This window comes from Falco cherrug, chromosome 1, assembly GCF_023634085.1.
Source record: "Falco cherrug isolate bFalChe1 chromosome 1, bFalChe1.pri, whole genome shotgun sequence".
In the NCBI taxonomy this organism is placed as follows: domain Eukaryota; kingdom Metazoa; phylum Chordata; class Aves; order Falconiformes; family Falconidae; genus Falco; species Falco cherrug.
The window spans coordinates 103,821,792-103,844,436 of record NC_073697.1 but is presented as its reverse complement, the minus strand read 5'-3'; the positions used below and the strand labels follow the sequence as shown (position 1 = coordinate 103,844,436).

General features: G+C 43.1%; 1 long non-coding RNA gene across 1 annotated transcript in view; it reads left to right on the top strand.

The window, feature by feature from the left end:
* Positions 1 to 22,645, top strand: part of LOC106631224 (uncharacterized) — a 317,186-nt gene that overhangs the window by 76,098 nt on the left and 218,443 nt on the right. The window lies entirely within an intron of this gene.

The following is a 22,645-nucleotide window of genomic DNA, read 5'->3' as shown; positions in this document are numbered from 1 at the left end:
TATTGTGAGTTTTAGACGGGGCACAGCTGGAAGCTTTGAAAGTAGTTCTGTGTTGTATTACTGCTACAACAAACAAGTGGTTTCATTTCTCACACTAAAAGAGAAGAAAAAGTAATCTGTACAAGGTGATGGATGATTGCACTCACCATTTGTAACAAGTTTTAATAAAATTGCAGGAGGGTTTTTCTTCCCTACCGCATTCCAACAGCCGGTAATTTTTTAAAACCTCTTTCAGAGTCACAGATGTTACATCCTTCTCCTTAGCTTAGAGATACTCTGTCTTTAACGAGTAGTTAAAAGGCACAGAGGTTATTCCTGTGGTCTCTTCATATACTAAGATTGATAGGTCATTCACACAACTACAAACTGACTTGTTATGAAAAACTACAGCAAACCCACCACACATCCAGGATTTCCCATATGATGCCATCTGTTGCCCTGCGGACGTGTGCATGGGCATGTTTCAAGCACTTGCACCATGCTTTGAGGGAAATTTTGGACTCAAGGCTGCCTGGTTCTAATTTTTCTTTTTGTGAGAGCCCGATGCACTGCTGGACTGCAGTGGATGCCAACCCTGTGATCCCCGGACCAAGCACAGGCCTCGCGTGCTGCTGTGTGGAGGCCGACAGCTTCCAGGAGGTACCTGCTCTCCGGTGGATGCACAACCAAGGCTTCTGCACGTGTTTATCTGAGCTGCCAGGGATGGATGTGCAGTGCGAGTCGTGGGCAACCAGTGCTACACAGCTTAAGTCAATATAGGAGCTGCCTTCACCTGTACTGGGGCTGCTTTAGGGTGCACAGGCACCCCCACAACAGGTGCACAGCTCGGTTCCTGCTGTTAAATCACCTCAGCTGGGGACGGAGCCTTCATGGGCCCCAAATCAACGGCTCCCGGTGCCCCCACCCACCCCAGGGAGTCTCTCTCGTGGGCTTTAGGGGGCGGAGGGCGCTACCGCTCCCAGCTGCACAGCTGTGCCAAGCACCGCGGGTCAGGTGTGCCTCGACCTAGGGGGTTTGTGGTCTTGCAGGCCTCCTCTCACCTGTATGCGGGCACCTCACGGCTCTGCCGCGGGCAGGTCCGGGCGGCAGCGCCTCACGGCTCCCCTCAGAGGCCCAGTAGCGGCGCCTCACGGCTGCCCTCGGGGGCCGGGCCGGCCGGGCCAGGCAGCAGCGCGTCGTCCCGCCAGCACAGGAAGGCGACGGAGGCCGCCGGGCCTCAGGCTGGCCGGGGCAGGTGAGCGCATCCCTTCCGCGGCCGGGCTCTCCCCTCAGCGGCGTGGCGGGGCATGGGCCCGGCGCGCTCTCCCCTCAGCGGGCCCGGCGCTCCCCTGCCGCCGCTGGACGTGCGGCGGGATTCAACGCCCTTCTCCCGCTGTCGCTGGGCGCTTCTCCCTGGCGTGGGCGCGCACCCGAGGGCGGAGAGGGCTCGGGCTGGGGGGGCTGCGGCGTTCCCGCCATCCGCTGACAGGAGGGCGGCTGCCCCGCGGGCGGGAGTGTGGCCGGGGGAGGAAGCCGATAAACCCCATGTTTGTGTAAAAAAGACAAAAAAGAAGCGTCCACCTCAGAGCATCTCAAAGCAGTGCGATATAAAGTGTCAGAAACTCCAGTCGTTCGTGCAAGGAACGTATTTAACCAACGGCTTTGCCTCGGCCCCGCGGCGGGCGGGGGGGTCTGTCCCAGGGCAGCTGCAGGGTGCCTTTGGGCAGGGGCACAAGAGCAGCCTGAGCATGCGCAGCGCTTCACCACGTTGTAGTCCCCCTCCAGTAAGGTGTATTTTTACTGCACGTTAGTCGTAATTAAGTTCAAATATAGCTCTGAGAGAGGTGTGCCAGGCGGTGTGGGTCTCCCTCGCGGGTGGGGAAGGTGGGCTCGCGTCAGGCCTGGGGGGTGCTGGCCAGCCCCTTCGCCACAGGGCTGGTGTGGGATGAGCTGTCAGCGGAGAGTATAATGCAGGCTAGACCGTGCTGAGGTGTTTCCTGGAGAAAAGGTAGCAGTTCTAATTGTGTGAAACAACTGCTTCAAACTTCCTGGCGAGGATAAGAGAATAAATTAGGCAGTTTGCACAAAGTGGGGAGGCGGTGGGAAAGGAGCTTTACAAATTCTGTTGCACCACTGACTAAGTGCTGATTTACAGTAATTCCTTTCATTTCTTTTCTAATTAAACATCTCCTGAAGGATCAGGCCTGTCAATGTGATCTGAGGCCTATAGCCTGAAGTGTAAAGTGAGGCAAATTGCCTGACTTACTTGCAATGATAGAGTCATTTTGGAAGGAGATTGAAAATCAATACTTGTCATCCCTGTGCAGTGCTCTTTATTCAGAGGGGCAATTTGTAAGTGTAATCTGTATGAGTGTAGTGGGAGCATACAAAGTTACAGTACTAGTCATGCAGAGTGAAATGACAATATAAAATATAGGCTTATTGCCATTTTATTCGTATTAATGTCAAAGAAGCTTATGAATAAGCACAACATTTTAATTCAGTGCTGTGCAGTCAGGCCACTTGCTGCAGTTTTTGGCTTAAGCTGCAGTCAACATTACGGGCACCAGTGTTTGACATAATTTCCTCATTGACAATGTCAGTATCTGTGTGCATCTGCTTTCAGCAGTGGCAAGACAAACAAGGCCTTATTAAAAAAAAAAAAAAAAAAAGAAAATGGATTGAGAATACAGCAAACAAGCTCTTGGTGATCACAGAGCTTAGTCAAACTCCAAGAGGATGGCAGCACTAGAGTGCAGATGCAATCACAGAGGACAAGAGGCACTCAAGATCTTGTGCTTTTCTCAAATGAGAGTACTCAAGAGTGGAAGACTGACAGTTCCAGCTTACTCCAAGTGTAATACAGTCAGGTGCCTTGTTAGCTTCCCCTTGCAATGCTGGCAGCTCACTTTAATCTGCACAATGAACAGTTTTCCTCCTGAATCTCTCCTGAATTTGCCCATTATGACAATTATTGGGACAAATTATTAGGACAAATTAGAGAGGGACAAATGGGCCTCAGTTACAGCAGTAAGGCTGCTCAGCTCACTTTACAGATTCACTGATTCAGAGCTAGAGAAGGGAGCTGTAATTCTGTTGGCATTGCTACCTCTGTGCTGTTATTCATCTAAAGTATTCTCTCATGCTGGAAAAAAAGCTGTGACAACATAAAATGTAATATGGCATTTCTCTGTCTGGAAAATGAGTTAAAACCCCCAACACAATTATTCAGAAAAAAACTCCTCAGAGCACTACTCCCCTCCCAAAACAGAGATTATAAAATTATAAAGGTTATGAAACCGGCCTTCAGTCTTCCTGTGGGAGGCCTGTGCCCGAGAATTGTCCTATGGAGAATATGGGTTTCCTATGGATGTATATTTAGCTTCTCATCTGGCTCAAAGTCAATTTTAAGTAGCAATGTTTCAACTTTCTTCCTGAGTGTGGGTTCAGTTCATTGCACACTACCCTAGCTCAAGAGGTAGAGTGGACAAACAGAAAACAAACACTTCCCACAACATCACCTGCCAGAGCTCCTAGATCGCATTATAATAATTTTTAAACAATGAAAAGATTTCATTGCCACTGTCTCCATGTTTAAAGATTGATACTTTAGTAACCAGACCTGTTGACAAAAGTGGGTATTTGGAAACTGTGAATTGCTGAAGTTGTTTTAGAGCACAGTCTCACAAGATTCCCAAACCTTATCCACTTGGGCTGGAGGAGTAGGAAAGCTCAGGGACATGCTTCTTGATGGTGCTGCATCCTCCTCCCAGCCCACCCGAAAGCAATTGGCATGTCATGTTTCCTGCAGATGGACCACAAATGGCGCATGTACAGCTGATGCGCTCTGGCACTCGGGGAATGAGATTGCATTTGCCAGTTAGCTTGCCAGCCAGAAGCCAGATTTAATTTGGAAGAGAATGGTCCACAGTTGTTGCAGAAATAGCAAAGAGCAGATTTTTAATCATCCTCTGTTCCTCCCTGTTCAGTCTCATCCCCTAATTGGTAAATGAGAGACCCAATCAGCTCAAATCAGGGGAAAAATGTATCACAAGCAGCCAGTGAGACAGAAAACAGAGGTACCCACTCCTTGATATCATGATCTTGCAGCTGTTTACAAGTCAGATTTAGCTAATCAGAGGGTCCCAGGGAGCAATTAGTCTCTCTTTCTAGGTTCCATGTGTAAATTCTAGTAGAAAAGAGCTTTTTTCCGCTTGCTGCCCTGATTATTTTTGCATGCTGTTAACTATTTGCCGGTTTATCCACCAGAAGGGACATATAATGTCATTTTATATGTTTGTAGATAAACATAGCTAGACTGATCAGAAATTAAAATGTTTTTAATTGAGTGTAGTAAAGTGCTTGGAAGAAGTAAGTTTCACATTATTTTCTGTGTTTATTAATCATGGAGGTCTTTACCTTCCTGTATTTCTTCTTTGGTAGTATACTTTCCTTCAGCCTGAATTAATTCCTTAAGCCATGATCCTTAAAGAATAAAGACTGCCTCAGCCTCTAGACTTTCAGCTGCTCAAGCAGGGCTTGTTTTTAGCTGACAACAGCTCAACAATTGGCCTTTCAAGATACCTGAATCTCAGAAACTTGAAATGACATCTCACTTTAGGAATGTCTGGCTTGATTGTGCATGATTGTTCTTCATAAAGAGATCATCTGCTTTGGGTAGTGCCCTTCCGTTTCTGGGACAGGACACCCTGTTCTGAGAAGGATGGGGTGGTAGACTATAGCCCTGAATATGTAACAGAATTTCCATGTTCTTGGACATCAGTGTTTAGATATGTTTCTTGTAGACTGATCTGCTGAAGCTCTTGCTTGCCATCTCACGGCTGAGCCCCAAATGTGTTGCACATGTTGAACCTTTGTGCCCTGCTGCCTGCACATTATTTAAACTGGTTCCTATAAGCTTTAGTCTGTAATGCACTGCCTTCTGCATCTCTGCTACACAGGCTCCTTTCCCATGGGCCACAATTGTCTCCTTGGTGATGTCTATTACTGCAGGATTATCTGTGGGACTTGGGTAGCTGGAAAATATTAGATCTGTAATCTCAGCTTTCTAAGGACTTTTTTTATATATACTTGTTGTTGTCTTCACCTATTGTTCTGTTATCTGCCAGCTACACTTACAAACTTGCATTTTACAAGCTGCTGTGTGTTTCTCATGTTTCTTTATGCTGCTTTTTAAGTGAGTTCTCATTGGCTTTAGACTGTCAGGCTCTCTGGAGCTTTAACATTGGATTTGCAGAAGTACAGTGATGCCCCGAAGGCCTTTGGGCATGTCAAATACAGCCCTGGGAGGTCACCAACCTGGGCCTGCGGTGCTGTCCACAGTCTTGTGCTTTCTCTTGGAAAATGCCAGATTTATATAAGCCATCAGTAATTATGTGTTAGTTGAAAGCTGGTTCAGCTATAGACAAAATGTCATTGCCTCCTGCCAGGCCAGGTTTGAGCCTTGAACATCTGACCTAAAACCTGCAAAAACCCAGTGGGTCCTGTTGAACTCGATGGCAAGAGCCTTCACTGGCTGTACCCCAGAAGAAGGCAGCTCACCCCACTGCAAGACATGCTCAGTAGACCTTTCAACCACCCCTGGGATGCTGCTCAGGAACATCAGTGAGAAGAATTAGGGTTACAGTGGCTGTCCCTGCCATATACTTACTAATCCAAAGGGGGATGATACTTTGGCAACAGCTTGGGAAGTTACCTGGAGCAAATTATGACATAAGTGACTTGAATAGCACTTTGGAGATGCGGTAACCATGGAAACCTGAGGGAGAAACTGTTTCTCAACTTTCAATGCCAGCCTGACAGTTTAAAAAGTCTTCATTAATACTTTGATGTGATTTGTGTGTGTTAGATTCTGAGCACTGTATACAAGCTCTTTTGGGGGTAAAAAAAAGTGCAGAGTATTAATAACAGAGGAGAAGTAAGGGAGTGCGTTTCATGTCAGCAGAGCTGGGTGCAGTGGCTGTGATGAAGCAGTGCCGATTGACTTGTGGTGCTGCTCAAGCCAGTGTTTCTTAGGCAGTGAAATGATAGTTTGGTTTTGGTTGGTCTCTGTACCGGCTTGTGCCTTGCAAAGTGTTTCAGTTTAAAACTGTTGTACAAATGTGATTGAATTAGAGCACCCTCAAGTACAGATATGGTTACACTGGTACAGAAATGTTAGGTCTTTTAAAAGTTACGATGATGTATTGGTAATCACATTAGGAAGTCAAATCGCTCATTTCTGAAGTGGTATAGCTGGACAAAAAGTATGTGCCACTATTCAAAGTATACTTGAATTCCATGAAAACATCAAGTTCAATGCTCTATAGCTACCAGAAGAGCAAATAATAACAAAAAATTCAAAAGTTCTTAGAAAAGGAGTAGGTGAAAAATAAAAATATATCATTAAAAGTTGAAGCGACTGTGCTAAAGACCCAACAGCAGAAGTGTTAGTAGGTCTATGAAACCCCTTGCCAAAGACTGTCATACTTGCGAAAAGAGTACGTGGGACCCAAAAAGCCTGTGCAGCATTTGGAGAAGACATCTACTGAGTGTTACTAGGTAGACAAATAATATTAGAATCAAGAAATTCCTTGAGTTTGAAAATGGTCAGAGACTGTGAGACTACATGGGAAGTGCCACATACATTTGCACAGTTCTTACCTATCTCTGGGTGCCAACTATGGCCCTTGTTGAAGAGGAGGTACTTGGCTGGATGAACCCAGGTACAGCTGCTTTGATGTTCTTAGCTGACTTAATGAGAGTGTTAATGCATAAGCAAACATGTCAGATAGAAGTGGTCGTTTATGCTCGCTGATGTATACCGTAGGCACTTCTCTGACAAGTGTAGTTCAGTTTTAATTGCTTATAATAATGCTTATTGTGGAAAGTGGTGTCAAATCTTTACTAAGAATTAGTCTAACTTTTTGTTTGCACAAATAATAGGGTATTTGCAAAGTGTGGGACTCTGTAGTAGTGGGTTTTTTTTAAAGTGAAATTGTTTCTCTTCAAAGAGACATGTAGAAGAAGATAAATGAAATTACTCTGCAGATTGTGAATGTATTATAGTATTAATTCTTTCCTGTAAACTGCTGCTAATCTTTTTCTACTTAATTCTTTCCCAAATTCCTGGTGCTGGTTCCTGCTATAATTATTTCTTATACAATTAATTCTGTTTATACAACTTGCATTCAGTAATTTTCAGTTAAAGGTATCAACATAAAGGCAGTTAGAACGTTTCCACGTTTGATCTGGTTCAGGGTTTCTGGTACCATGTTACACCGTCGCGGCTAATGCCCGCTGTCAGAGGCGCAGCCTGGCTGAACCGTGATGCTCAGCAGCAGCCGTGCCGGAGCCTGGGTGAGTGCTCAGAGCGCCATATGCCTGCTGCACTGCAGCAGCCCAGAGAGATGGTATGGGGAGGGGGACAGCCCTTCTGGGTTGCCTACCGTGTCACAGCACAGGAGAGCAGATATAGCTCAGGCTTGATGTGCTGGAGGCTGTGGTTCTAGACTTGTCTGTGGACTCAGGTCAGAGTTTAACTTCTGGTGGGGAAGGTTCTCATACAAAACCCAGCACCTAGTTCAAGCTGCTTGGGTCTGAAGCAAAAATGAGAAAGACCAAGGTGTACCTGGTGTCTGAAGTGGCCCACTGTTGTGGTTTGACCCCGGCAGGCAACCAAGTACCACAGAGCTGCTTGCTCACTCCCCCTCACCCAGAGGGATGGGGAGGAGGATTGGAAAGGAATGTAAAACTCAGGGGCTGAGATGAGAACAATTTAACAGGCAGAGCAAAAGCCATGCATGCAAGCAAAGCAAGGAATTCATTCACTACTTCCCATGGGCAGGCAGGTGTTTGGCCATCCCCAGGAAAGCCGGGCTTCATCACACGTAATGGTTACTTGGGAAGACAAACACCATAATGCCAAATGTCCCTCCCTTCCTCCTTCTTCCCCCAGTTTATATACTCAGCATGTTGTCATATGGTATGGAATACCTCTTTGGTTAGCTTGGGTCACCTGTCCTGGCTGTGTCCCCTCCCAATTTCCCGTGCCACTCCAGCCCTCTCACTGGCAGGGCCCAAGAAACCGCAAAGTCCTTGATTTAGTCTAAATATCACCCAGCAACAACTAGAAACATCAGTGCGTTATCAACAATGTTCTCACATCATAGCCAAAATGCAGCACTGTACTAGCTACTAAGAACAAAGTCAACTCTATCCCAGCTGAAACCAGGACACCCACACATGCCAGTGACAGTCCAGTCAGCGCAGATGACAGCAGCAGGGGTGTCCCAGAAGCTGGATCTGCAGCCTGTGCTGGTGAAGAAGAGGTAAAGTCTGCACATGCCCTGCGTGACCCTGCTCTGGTGACTACAGGGTGCTGAGGCTGTGCCTCCCCAGCTTAGCCTCTTGCTGCACTGAGATCTGCTACCGTGTGATTCAGCCACACAGTCCTCTTGGGGTGTGGAGCTTCCCATGAGCGCAAGCCAATACTAACCAAGTAGGATGCTTACTTTTCTAATGAATTTATTGTTAAAGGTGAATTATCCCAAATCTGGTGCAACATCTAATGTGTTTGATATTTTAGAGTCAGTTAAAATAAACAAACACTGAAGATAATGTTCCCAGCAATCTGGAGGGAATTAACAGCACACTGCAAAGGGTGTTTAAATTACTTCAAAAATTCTAATTAGCCCATGAACAGCAGTGAGTGTGGGACAAATTGCCTGGCTTCAAAACAAGACAATCAAAAAACGACCTCAAAGGAAAGCAAAGGGTGGAGGATGGCTGCCATGAAATAAATGAAAATGACCCCATCCATTTGTTTAAGTAATGGCCTCTTTTGAGGCTTATGTTACATTGTCCCACATTTACAATGTTCTGGGAGATCAAGAGGCGGAGGAGGAGCTTCAATGGGATAGAAAAAGAGCTTTTGACTACTAGAAATGATGACAATAAAATCCCAGATGCTTAGTTGCAATGAAATTAGCTGGAAACTAGTTTGGGGTGGTTGTAGTTGAAATAATCAAAACAATTGTTTTGCCTTAGACTCCACCTTTCCCACAATTATTTCACTTCCCCTATTCATATATAAACCAACAGGAATTTGACTGGAAGCATTTGTGGCTTTATAAATAAACTGTCCCCCTAAAAATTTGGACTCCAAAGGCTTTTCGTACCCTTGATATTTTTCTTTATTGTGACTGTATCAGCGTGTGGTATAATGCTTTACCCTGCAGCATGATCCCTCACCCTGGAATTGTGCCTGGTGTGAAGATCTGAGGACTTGTTAGGAAAAAGTTTCAATGGACAGATTTTGTCTGTCAATATTTATTACTGTTGCCCTTTCAGAGACCATCTGCCTCTTTTGTATAAAATTGAACCAAAGTAGTGTTAGACTTGTGCCATAAAACTTGGATAAATTGTTGGTTTTTTCAGTCTTTGCAATGACACATGCTTTTCCCTGGTCAGTTTTGCTTATTTCAGCTTTGTTTTGTTGTGTAACTGTGACCCTCCTGTGACGAACAATGGGAAAGCAACAAGTTTGCCTTGGAATTCCTGGGGGTTTCTGTGTACTAACCTGAGTCCCTCTCCTGAATCAGGAGAACTAAGAGTACTACATTCTCTGTGTTTTCTTATACGAAGGCTTTTAAGTTGCCTTTCAATCATGAGGAAGCATCAGGAGATAGTAGAGATAAAAAGAGCTGGCTTTATGCAGCTAACTTCTGTTTAGTTAATAGAAGCCCTCAATTTATTACATCTGACTCATGGCACCACCGGTTTGTTTAGTTCTGAGATTTTGACCCTTCAAGTAAAAAGAAGAAAAATGTAGGCATGGCTGATTCCTGCCTTTTTCTTACATGGTAATTGCTGTCACAGTCAGAGGGCTTCCATCCATCATTCAGCTCTGCATAGGGCCATACTTGGTATGTAGTGTGGTACAAGAGTGAATATTACTAATATATTTGTTTCTCAAATGTGCAAACATTTTATTCCATTCTGAAGTCTGCTTGCTTTGGTAATGCAGCTCTTTTTTCCTGCAGACTTTTCAAATCTGAAGATGACAGGAAAATGACACAAGGTCTTTCTGGGCCCTGTGAGAACATACACTGCATAGATAATACCTTTGTGATAAAACACTGAGTTAAATCTAAGTTGGGGAGCCACTCGCTCTCTTTCCAAAATTGTCTTCACTTTAGCCTGTTAGATCTGAGTATCACAGGTCTTGGACTTGGAAACCTTCATTGAGATTTCCAGATATGGGCCTTTAGATCCTGACTACTGGAAGCTCTCACAGGATGTCAGGCCGGACTGGAAATTGTCTTTCCTATCTCGGACCACTGTAAAGTCTCCCTTTATGTGGCTGGGCTGAATCACTGCATGTTTGTTCAGTGTCCCCATGGTTCCTCTCCAAAACCACACATTCATATTTTTTTGATTCACGTCTTTCAAAGCTCATTCCAAAGTGAGCTATTAGCTTTCCCATTGCATGAGGCAGCATTCTCTTCAAGGAGATGAGATTAAAATGTTCAGTGTGTTGAGTGATTGGACTGTCTGAATGTTTCTAGGTGTCCTGTAATGGTCATTAATGTAAATTAGCTATATATTTCATTAACTAAGCCAAAACTTACACTCTGGCTGAATGCTGAAAAAGAACAAACCTATCTGAATTAGATCAAAGAAATTAAAATAAGAACCATTCAATGGTAGCAGTTAATGAACTGTAACTAACTGAAAAAAAGTCTCCTTCCAGTGGCAAAACAGTAAGAGAGAATCAGTTTGTTTTGTAAATGCTCTGAACACATCATTTGCATTACCCTCCACCATTAAATTGTCTAAACATCCCTAAGGGGCTTGCCTGCATGTTTGCCAGGCTGCATAGCCTGAGTGCATTTCAGCACTGTCCTCAATCTGACGTTGATTTCCAGGTCCTTGAAACATTACCAGGTGAGCCACAGGGGGGAAGACCTCATGTCTGGCTGTAAATATACCTCTGCTCTATTTCACTTGGTGAATCTCCGCAGTTTTGTTGCATTCTGACTACCAGACTCAGCCATTCCCTCAGTGGACGCATGTCACCAAAGATTTTGATCTACAGGTTCTTCCCTCCAAGTCCTCTGATTTCATTCAGCCATTGCAGAAGCAGCTCAGGCTGTAACTGGGGTTGAGCAATGAACTTTCTGGGGCAAAACTGCTGAGGTTAAAATACTCGCTGTCCTTCAGACTTCTTTCAGAGTTTACAGATCCCATGTTCAGTCTGCAGTATTACCTGTCAGACTTGCCCCACATTTAATCTAAGTACAACTTTGCATACAGAGCACCACATGTACCCCAGAAACCAAGAATCTCCGAGGACCTAATTGCATTATAGAAAATAGACAGATGCATTGTTATCCCTCCATCACAGAGTGGGAAATTATCTGTTCAGAATGACTTAGGATATCTTAGGTCTAGCTAGGAACTACACCCAGCTGAAATGGGGCCTGATTCAGTGCCTCAGTTGGAAGAGTATTTCCACTTCCCTGAGGAGGAGTCCAGATTGAATCCAGGATGTACGTTCAACCCATCGCTTGAGAGAATGTTCAGGCTGTGCTTATCCTTCCAAATCACCAAACATATTTTCACACATAGAACAAAGTGTTCTTAAATTGCCAGTTTCATATGCTATTATTTCTAAAGGACAATGCCCTTCTAAGAATGTTTGCTACTGTTTATTATCCTGAAAAAGTGGGTTTGTTGGGGTTTTTTGGTAGCTGCAAGAAGGCATTAATTTGTAAGTACTGTCTGGGAAGTATTTTTTATGAAGTGTTTTATATTTCCTAAAAATACCAATATGAAACTATTACAAAAGTACTTAAATTATATAGCTCAAACTGGCTGAAAAAGATATTTATTTAAATGTTCTATATAGTTATCAATGCATACCAAATCTGGGAAGGGTATGTGCAAGAAAGGCTAAGTAGATATGTGTGTCTATTTAAAAAAAACCAAACCCGACAACAAACACACAACTGTTTTTGTGTGCTGTGGGATAAGATTTAAAAGGATAATGTGTTGCCTGGGAAAGCAAATTCCTTTCAAGCCCTGGTAATAATATTTCTGTAATACTTCTAATCTTCAAAATAGACCTCCTAACAAAGCTAGGGCAGAGTCTCCCATTCTAAATTAAATCTGCAGTGCTGGTATGGGAAGAGATGTGAAGAGACTTACCAAAGACCGTAATGAGTTTTTGGAGGCAGAGGTGCTGCAGTTCAGGTCCTTTCCTTTTACCTGCTGTGTGCTTTGGCAGTGCCTTCCACTGTCTCAACCTGGCAAGATGTATTTTGGAATTTCTGGTACAGAGAAATGCCAGAACAGCAAATGGTTTCTTCAGTTCACTGTCTAATTTGGGTTCACTCAGTCTTACATAATTTATCTTAATTTCTTCAACAGAGAGAAGTTTTAAAGACTACAGAAGGGAGATAGGGAAAAAACCAAATAAACAAAGAACACTCCTCACCCTACCCCCCCCAAACAAACACACAAAGAAAATCTCAAACCAGAAAGTTTGTCTTCATGGAGTTGACTTTACCAATTTTACCAAGGCTTCCATTCCTCCCATGACTCTCCCAGCTGTTATGCACTAAAAAAAAAAATCTGTATTAACATTCCTGTCATATCAAAATCACAAGTTTTTTTTCTGCTTGCAATAAATATAACTGGAAATATTCAAAATGTGTCCATAATGTAACAGCTCACCAAACCTCCATTGAACAGTGAGAATCATGGATCACACCACATTCTGTTCTTCCTGTCCCCCAAACACTGATTTTGTTTTCTTTCCTGACTTGGATTTTTCGTCACCTTCTTGTAGTATCTTTCCCCTTACAACACATCAATAGCAAAACAACTGATACTGGATTTTTCATACCAGAACAGACTCCCACAGTCTTGGGGAGTTGGAAGCTGTGTGGAGATTGAGTCTGAAAGCCTTTGAATTTGGATTTCCCAAGAAGCTGTTGTGGCTTGTTTACATTTCCTATTTCCTGGCAGAGATGTCAGTTGGTGTTTTCTGACTTTCTCTTCAGGAGAAAAACAGGAATGTAAGATGTGAACTAAAAGGTATGGTGAATTGTCAGCTGCTCCCAGGAGGCAGCCTTGTGCTGGTGCCCTGTGCCTGTACACCCAAGTTTCTCCTGCTCTGTGCTATACCTGAAAACACTTGGCTATGCTTGCAGGCGGGGCTTCCTTAAAAATAGATAATTGCTCCTCATGTGCCATACCTAGGGCTCCCCCTCCTCTACCTGCAAGAGTATGTACAAAGTCTCGAAGATGGATGGCCCTTCAGTGTGACACAATAGCTTTTTAATTTGACATTAAACGCATTGAAAGCTGTTAAAGTGCAGGCCAGTGGAGATCTGTATAAGCTGTCCTTCCCAAAAGGTTGCTCAACAACACCAACCTCCTGTCCTAGACCTGTGCACCATCTTGCCTTAGAAAGTATGGAGATGCACTTTTGTCCTGTCTTATCCTTTTGATGTCAATATCCAAAAGCATTTTTTATCTGTAGATCTTTCCTTTCCCTCTGTAGAAGAGAATAGAAGCAGGAGGAAGCCAAAGCTTAGTGATTTGACTTTGCGTCGTAACAGCAATCTCAATGGGAGCCATTTGATAAAAAATTTAACAGCCTCATGTTCCTGTATTTCCAACACAGGTACTGGAAAGACATTGTTAAATAATGGGCCTGCATTTCATATGGTTTCTTCTGCAGTCTTTAATCAATAAATGTTCTTTAGATCAATACAGATGTTATTTCGCTGCTTGGAACCGTTTATAAGTATATGATGGAGGTAGTTACAGCAAAGTCAGTGCATAGTAAGGATAGCTCTTGGGCACAACACAGTTATAGCTCCACTCACACACAGCAGGTATCAATATAAAATTGGATACACTGGCATAAAATCACAACATCCTCTCTACAAAGCAAATCCAGATAAGCTACACTGGGGGAATGAGGGCTGAGTATGTTTAACACTGTGTTTTGTTCCCTATCAACAATGTCAGCATAAGAGTTTTGCAGATTTATGTTGATTATTGTATCAGTAAACTGACACAGTCTCTTGCTGAAGGATGTTTGTAAAATGTGTGTCTGGTGCCTTGGTGATGGAAAATGTAGAGGATAATTCTAATTCTGCCAGCTCATTTCAAGTAGATGAGTTTTAAGCTGTATGTCATGGGTGGAAAGTTTGGACATTCCTGATGATGTAGTGTGAGAGGCTATTGTCACAATAATGTTGGTGCAAATAACATTTAAAGTGCTGCTGAGTGAAGGCTGGAGAGATCAGAACCCTGTCTGTAATAATGTTTTACACTCTGGGATACAGCTTGTGCCTTCAAACTTACTCTACTAACTCTGAATAATTAAGCATCTGGATTGGCAAAATTGCTGTTTTGTGAACCAAGCCACAGAAAAGTGAAATGCCAAGGTCATGGACAAGTCTAGTGGTTTTCCTTTCCTCCTGTATCCGGTACAGGACTTTGATGGTCTGTTGGCAGAAAATCTGACTTTCTGAAGAGGTCTGTGATGGTATTGAACAAGCCCATGTCTATTTTTGATCTCTGCATTATAAGCCATGCTATAAAATTTTTGCATGCATCAACAGCAAGATAGGGGACTAGCCTGCCACAGCATCATAGAAGTTCTCAAACTTGGCTGCTGCACAGGGGTGTGGTGAGTGAACCCAATGGGGAGGAATGGGGAGCATCATCTCACAGACACAAGGGCTGGGTTGGGGAGTGCAGCAGGAAAGAGGTGTCTGGGGCTGGGTCAGGGCTGGCCTGGAAAATGTAGGTGGTTACTGGGGTATTGTTACAACAGTAATTAGGCATGCCAGAGTTATGCAGCAACAATGACTGTCTTCCAAGTACTTCATTTTGCTATCAATTTTAATTTTCATATTAATTGCCATTAGTTAAACTGATGTAATGAGTCTAGAGTGGTAGATAAAAATGACAATAGGGGTGAGTATGGATTCTGATTCCTGCTAGTAAAAGTAGTCAGCTTGTTAGTGGAGGTCTGTAAGGGCTATCTGCAAACTTACAGCTATAAAGGCTCCATTCAGTTTCAGTTCAGTCTCTTCCTATTGTGTTTTGAAACCACTGAATCCCTCAGACAAGTAATTGTTCATTTTGTTGCAAACTCCATGCATTCAGACTCAAATCTCCTGTTTTCAAACCCAATTAGGAGATGGTAATTACCTGCGGGATGTGGGGATTTTGTTTGTCTGCCGGGGCAGTGCAGATATTCTGCTTGTATCTCCCCTTCCAGTTATCAATAAAACACTAGAGCAAAACAGAGTTTTCCTCTCGTTTTTTTTTCAGGCAGTGTTATGCCAAATGAAGGCAATATTATGAGATTGCATGTCTTTGGGAATAATCATGCAAGCTATTAGTAATCACGCCTCACTGTTCCTCAGCACTGCTCACCCCCAGCTTTTGTGTGTTTGACACACAAGTAGCTATTTGATGATTCTCATCGCTACTTTGTAGATGATGAAGCTGAGGTCATCCAGTCAGCCAGTGACGGAGTCAGAAGATGAATGCAAATCTCTTGAGTTTCAGTACAGTAATGTATTTAGCCTTTCTGAAAAACGTATCTATAACATATTGTCTATCCTAGTATAAAACGACCGCTCCAACTCAAGGAAAAGCTGATTAGAGGAAGCATATTGTTAAGTAGCTGTTCAGTAAAGGAGACCTGCAGAACATGGAGAACAGTTATCTTTTGAAAAGTGCACAGAAGAGTGGGTTGGGGTTCCTCTGTGACATAGCAGTCAGTTGCCAACCACTCTAGCAGGTGATAAGAGATGTTCTCAACTCTTAATACAATTTCCCATAGGGCAGAAAAGGCAGTGGCAGCTCTTTGGCTCTGGATGAGGGTTTCCTCTTCATGTTCACCTTGGTAATGGTCCTAGCCCTGTCGAAGCTGACAGTGTTAAGGAATATAATTGCTTCAAATATGAAGGGGTCTTAAAAAGAAAAAGAAAACACTAGCCATCTGGCTACCTAACTGTTTTAAAAAAATCTCTTCCACAGTATACCGATAAACTGCTGAGAGTGTCAGAAAGTATGGTGGCCTTTGTCCTACAAAAAAAAATTAAGCACAGAAAATTGGAGCTGCTGCAGTCAAGGAGTTTATAAAATTTATTACTGATAAACACCGTTCGAATTCATTAGTTTTGTTCTTTTCCTTCTCCTGGACTTGCAGTGAGCTTGGACTTGTGATGAGCCTAGGACAAAGTAATCATTACTGGGACAAGAATTAATGTGAATTGAGCAAGAAAGTCACACCACTGGTCCCTGAAACAGGCCTACATGTCTGAATGCCAGTTCACTGTTTTGCTACTGAAATGAAAGAACATAAATAAAAACAAACAGCAAAGGATTTTGTTCAGCTCTGAGATTTCCTGTTGCCCCTGCTTTCAATCATGCTGGAAATCAGAACAGCTGTTCTTGGCTAGCTCCTGCTATAGTCCTAGTAAGAGTCAGATTCTGACTATGGGGAAGAGACAGAATAGTTCAATATTTGGCATGGTGGCTGAGCAGAGATTCATGATGTAGGAAACTGTCCTTGCATCTATTCTATCAGAGCCTGTCTTCCCTGGTTTTGCAAGCCAATATGCAAACAGCACACATGCTTTTGGTACGTTACTGCACAGAGCTGGTATCAACAGAAATTGGAATTGCAGCAGTACCACGCTGGAGAGAATTGGTATTGCTGTGGCTCCTCTCCCTCCCTTCACACTTTTCCCAGCCTCAGCTGTGTAGTTCAGATGTGTACTGAAGGACAAAGTAATCTTTGCTGTTCACCTTCTCCCTTGTGTACACCATGTCTAAGAGGAAGGGGAGTTTAATGGCATCTGCACCGTTCAGGACAGTGCCCTCCTGATGCAGAAGAGAGCTTCTTATTCCATCCCTCTTTGTGTCTGTAGGTCAGTCATAACCTGATCCATACCATATTAAGGTGTCGTCGTGGTACTGAAAGACTGTGTTTTCACGAATGGGATAAAGAAATGCAGGAAATAGCAGCAAACTCTAATCCCAGACCTGATCTTGTAATGGAGCAGCTGACAGATATACTCTGAGAAAATTCACAGATTTTGCAGCAGAAAATAGAGTGGGAGGAAGTCTTGGTATTTATATAGTGTCCTAACTAGACATGAGATTGGACATGATTGTAGCAAATCCCTGAAATGTTGGGCCCTGTGTGCCATGGTGGTTGGCTACAAGGAGAAAAAACCTTGTGCTTAGTGTACTGTTGCAGAATCACAATGCAGATCCACAGAGGAGATTCTCAGGTTGCCTGAGGTGGGGTGCAATAAATGCGCCCTTGTTCCTTGTTTTGAAAGGAGCACATTGCTTTTGAAGGCAAGTGCTGAGCAGAGCGATACAGATACTTGCCGAAAAGCTTCAGGAAAGAGTGATAGAATTAGGTACCCCATCTTAGATTAAGTGAATTCCTTTAAGCCACAGACTGAGTGTATATGGGTCCAGGAACTTCAAAGGAGCTCTGAACTGGCCAGGCAACCCTCCTGGTATGGAGTATGATCAGCTCCTTCCCTGAGGGAGTTTGGAGAAGTCTTAAGTATTCACATGAATGAGGGGGCACTTCTCAGTTCAGAGTCTTTGCTATCCAGTAGTTGTCAGCGCCTACTCTTACAATACTGCCAAGTTTAAGGCTGAACGGGTGATGTAAATCGATGACAGTAATGAATCAGAGCTCATTTAAATCTGCAGAGGAGTTGGTGTCTCGCTCCCTTAAGACTGGACAGTCATTCTGCAGGAGTGTGTGTGGAAGAAGATAGTGTTCAACAGCCAGGTCTGCGAGAGGATCCAGGTGCTTGAACATGAAGAGAGGTTTTGTTCTTTCACATAGAAAATGCTCATGGGGACATCAACGTTAGTGAAGAGAGGCCCAAATTCACATAAAAAGTAAGGCACTTAAAATTAAACTGCTTTTCTACTTCTTCAAGTCCATAAGTCAACACCAGATGCTTTTACCTTAGTCAAATGCAAGTTACTGATCTAAGCATTGCAGTTAAATGGATTGAGTGTTATGGTCTGTCACAAAGAAACTGAGACTGGCAAATCTCCTTTTGACTGAAATCTTCAGAATCAGAATTGTGTGGCAACATTGTTGATCCAATAACTGTAAACAAAGAATAATATTAATGTGTTCTTGAACAATGGCCAACTGAAAAAAAGATAAATCCATCATGTCTTATTTGCTACTCCCATAGAAATAAATAACAAAAAGGGGTGATGTATTAGATGTCTTAATGTGAGGCATCTTATTCCTGGAGCTATCTCAGTGAATGCAGTAGGTAACAAAGGCAGGCATCAGTGCATTTTTGGGATGGTCCTTTTTGCTGATACTCAGCTGGCTGCCACTGTGGAGATGCTTTTCAGAAGCAGCCCAGTCTGAAACAGAAACAATGTCTGATTCATATGTTCAAATGTAAATACAAAAGGTTTTTCCTTTCACCATCAAATGCCTGCTGAACTGTTCAGTGCTCTGTTAGTCTGCTGCTACTTGTCTCTGGCTTTTCCCCCTCAGGGAAAATTTTGTGAACGTTGGCTTGACTGGCAGCTGAAAAATGCCACAGTAGAGTCAGGAGCAAGTCAGCCTGATGCAGATGTATTTCAGCTGCACCTTACTTTATTAAAAACAGTGGAGTCCCAAAATTCCAAAGCACGGAAACAGAATGGGATTTCTAGTGTATTTAGAGGAGCTGGGCCTCTGGGACTGTTTCTACTCCTTCATCCCAAAGATGCACATTTTGAATAGCAGGATTCGTCCTCTGTAACTTTATACATATGAACCAAAACCATCTACATGATATGGAGACATCTGAAGTTACATAAGTTGGTGTTTGCAAATGAGATGAATAGTCCTGTATTCCATCAGCCATACAGGGAGAGGAGGGTGGCCAGCTAATATCTAGCTTAGGTTTCAGGGTTTGATCTGATCATACTTACCCTTCATGTTGCCAGTCGTTAAGAAGCAATGCGTATTAAGCATTAAAGATTTTCTTGTTTTCACATGTACTTTCAGGCCACGAATAAAAATGCTGTCCAAGAGTTCATTGCAGCCGTGAAGTCACAGGTGCACTTCAGCAATACATTTCTGTCTAAGAAATTCTAAACGCTTGCAAATATGAGGCAGCACTCTTTGTCTCTAGTAAGATTGGGATGATTTTAAAGCACTTCAAAGGATATCTCAGGTGCCAGTTGGGAGTGTGTCATGGATTAACTTCAGCCAGCAGCTAAGTAACATGCAGCCACTCACATCCCTGGTGGGATGGGGAGGACAATCAGAAAAAGGTAAAACCCATGAGATAGGAACAGTTTAATAATTGCAATAAAACAACAAAAAAACCCCCCAATATTAATTGTAATGAAGAGGAGAGGGAGAGGAAGCAATAAAACCTAAGGGGAAAAAACAAGTGATGCACAATACAGTTGCTCACCACCCACTGACCAATGCCCAGCCAGTACCCGAGCAGTGATCAGCAGCCCCCAGGCAACTCCATTTGTATAGTGAGCATGACATTCTATAGTGTGGAATATCCCTTTGGCTAGTCCTGGCTCTGCTCCCTCCCGGCACCTGCTCACTGGCAGAGCACGGGAAACTGAAAAGTCCTTGGTTTGGTGTAAGCACTACCTAGCAACAACTAAAACATCATGGTTTTCAACATGGTTATCAACATCGTTCTCATGCTAAATCCAAAACACAGCACTGTACCAGCCACTAAGAAGAAAATGAACTCTATCCCAGCCAAAACCAGGACAGAGTGTGGAAGTTGCATGTTGAAACAGGGCAGATCTGAGACACCATGATCAGAAGTGGGAGTATTTGCTGTAGCTTGTCAGCCCTAGACTTAGTCTAGCATCTGTGATATGACAGTTGAGAATTCTGTCCACTTCATATGTCTCGATTTTTGATCTGTGAAATGGGAAGCAGCCTTTTTCTTTCAGTTAAGTGCTTTGACTTTTACAAGGGAGAAATGTTAAACAAACAGACTGAAACCACTACAATCACGGGAATCCCTTTAACTTCAGGGAGACTTGGCTTATGGCCTATACCACATTGTATTGTACTGGCTCAATTAGAAAAAGAATAATGAATTAAAAGGTCACAGCTCTTTCAAATTACAATGCAGGTAAAAGGGTAAAATGTGTGTGGTGGGGTTCCTCTAACTGCCCTGAGCATTTGCCATTAAGTACCAATGGGAACTCTCCACCAACAAGTTCATTAATCTCCTTTTAATCTCATTGAGTTCTGAACATTTTCTGGAAAACATTTTCCAGAAATAATCTGCCCAGGCAGGGTGGGGGAAATGTTAAAACACACAAGAATCTGCGCAACAGGAAATAATGTTAGAAAGCTGTGAAAATCATTTCTCCTTTTGAAGCGTAATGGTTTTTAATTTTCTCATGCCCTGATCTCCCTGGCAACAATTTAAAAGTACATAAGCATTCATGAATCAAAGCTGTTCACGTCTGCATTTTTAATTATGTGTCATTGGATTGAAACTTTCCCTTTGATCTTTGCATTTAAAGGGATTTACGATTTTAATGATTACAATCCCCTCCCCCCCGAGGTCTATGCTTGTTATTGAGCAATGTCACAAAGGGGTCACTGTTGGACAGGGGGAAGACAGTTTTGTTAAGGATATTATAAGCATGTCTGAAACCTGCCTTATGCTCCAAGTCATGGAGAAGATCCCTGTGTGATGATGGGGCTTCCCAATGGTGGTGACTCTAGGCCTTTTGCTCTCGGCAAGACATTTAAAAACAGTGAGATAAAATAGAGAACAAAAATAACCTGCTCGCCCATTAAGCAGCCCTGTGCTCTAGGCAGCTGCCTGTCTTGCCCTGTGTAATGACATCAGAGTGACGTAGCATGGGCACCACGACAAATGGAGGTAGAAACACTCCTAGATGCTTGCTGTGAGGGTGGTTGGAAGCAGCTGATGCCTTTGAGGTGAATGAGGCCGTTCATCCTTGCCAGCAGAAATCAAACAAACAGAAACACTTGAACGCTTTGATGCAAGCTGGGGGAACACACAGCTATTTCACTGAGCCGGTTTGGGAGAATGAGCTCTGAGGAGGCTGGTCGCAGCAGGGCAGAAAGAAAGCCTTGTGGTTAAAGCACAGGTTGAGGGTAGGCGTGTTAGACAGCCTCGAGGTACAGAGAGAGCTGATGGTGGGAAGGTGGTGTAGTGGGTTTGGAGTGGGGAACACGTGTGGAGGCCTGGGGAGGGTGACAGCCGTGATGGCTTTTCTGTGTAATGCAGGGCTGCGGAGCAGCAAGGAATGAAATGTGTACAGAGTACGGAGACCCTACAGCTGTGAGTGCCATATAGGTGGATGACCTCAGTGCAGTTGCATGACTTCTTTGTTTTCTCATGAGGCTCATAAATGCCCAACTACATCCTATGTGTGCACAGCAAGATAACCCCCTCACCGCAAAAAAGACTGCCACGCTCACCGCTGGCATTAAAAGATGTCAATGGTTTCCCATTAGCTGTGTGTATGTGTGTGACTTGATGCAATGCGTAGCACATACTAGGTACTCTCTAATGAATCGTTCTTTCAAAGCTTTTTGCTAGATATTTATTTTTCTTGCTGAATAACAGTTTAAAGGTCATGTGGATCGGTGACACATGCAAAATGAATGCGTGTTACTTTTGATGTGCCTGTGCAAAATTAAGGCCTTGTGCAGACTGCTTTATATGCACAATGTTGTTGTATTTTCTGGTAAAAAAAAATCAATAAAAAGATATTAAACTAAAAACCCTGAGCAGAATATTTTATGTCTTATTAAGCTACTTATGGGTTCAGCTAGGATGGCAAGGGTCCTATTAATCAATGCTTTAAGTTGACTTCATGGTGAGTTGATGAGTTGAAAAATTTGTTAAGATCCCTTTTTGTCTCTCTTTAGAGGGTCTTAATGTGGTAGATTTTGTGAAGTGAGCATACGTTTGTGCCATTAGCAATAAGTTAACATTGCATGATTTAACATTAGAAACATCATTTATTGAGCTTATACTTAAAAAAAAAAAGCTCCTGTTTTCACTGAAATGTGCTCTATGATGATCCAATTTTACAATCATTTTCTCAGATGAAAAAATTCGTGGTTACACTATTGACAGCTGCTGTTAAATTGCTCCAGATGGGATTACACTAGAGGTAGACTACTCATCCGCATAAAAGCTACAGGAAAAGTTCCTAACAATTTCAGTTGTGTTACTCAGGAAACAGTCATGTTTTTTAGAGCACAGGTACCATTTTTAGTCTAGAGAAGTGCTGTAGAGCAAGGATAAACATGAATCAAACTTTGGGAATCAGTAGTGATAGCAAGCAGGTGAGAACCAGGGAGGTAGAGAACTTGCAAAAAAGGAGAAAACTTGGGTCAGAGACTTGCTTGCTTTGTTGCATTTTTTTTTACTGAATGGAAGTATTCATAAGGTATGAGAGAGTAGCAGGAGCAATGGTTGAGTTTTTGAAGCAGCAGCAATCTATAGACTGTTTCTGCCCTAAGATAATTAGTGCCACAGTATAATTAGAGAGGAAAGAACAAAAGGAAGATAAGTATCACTGAGGGCTTCAGTTTAATTTACAA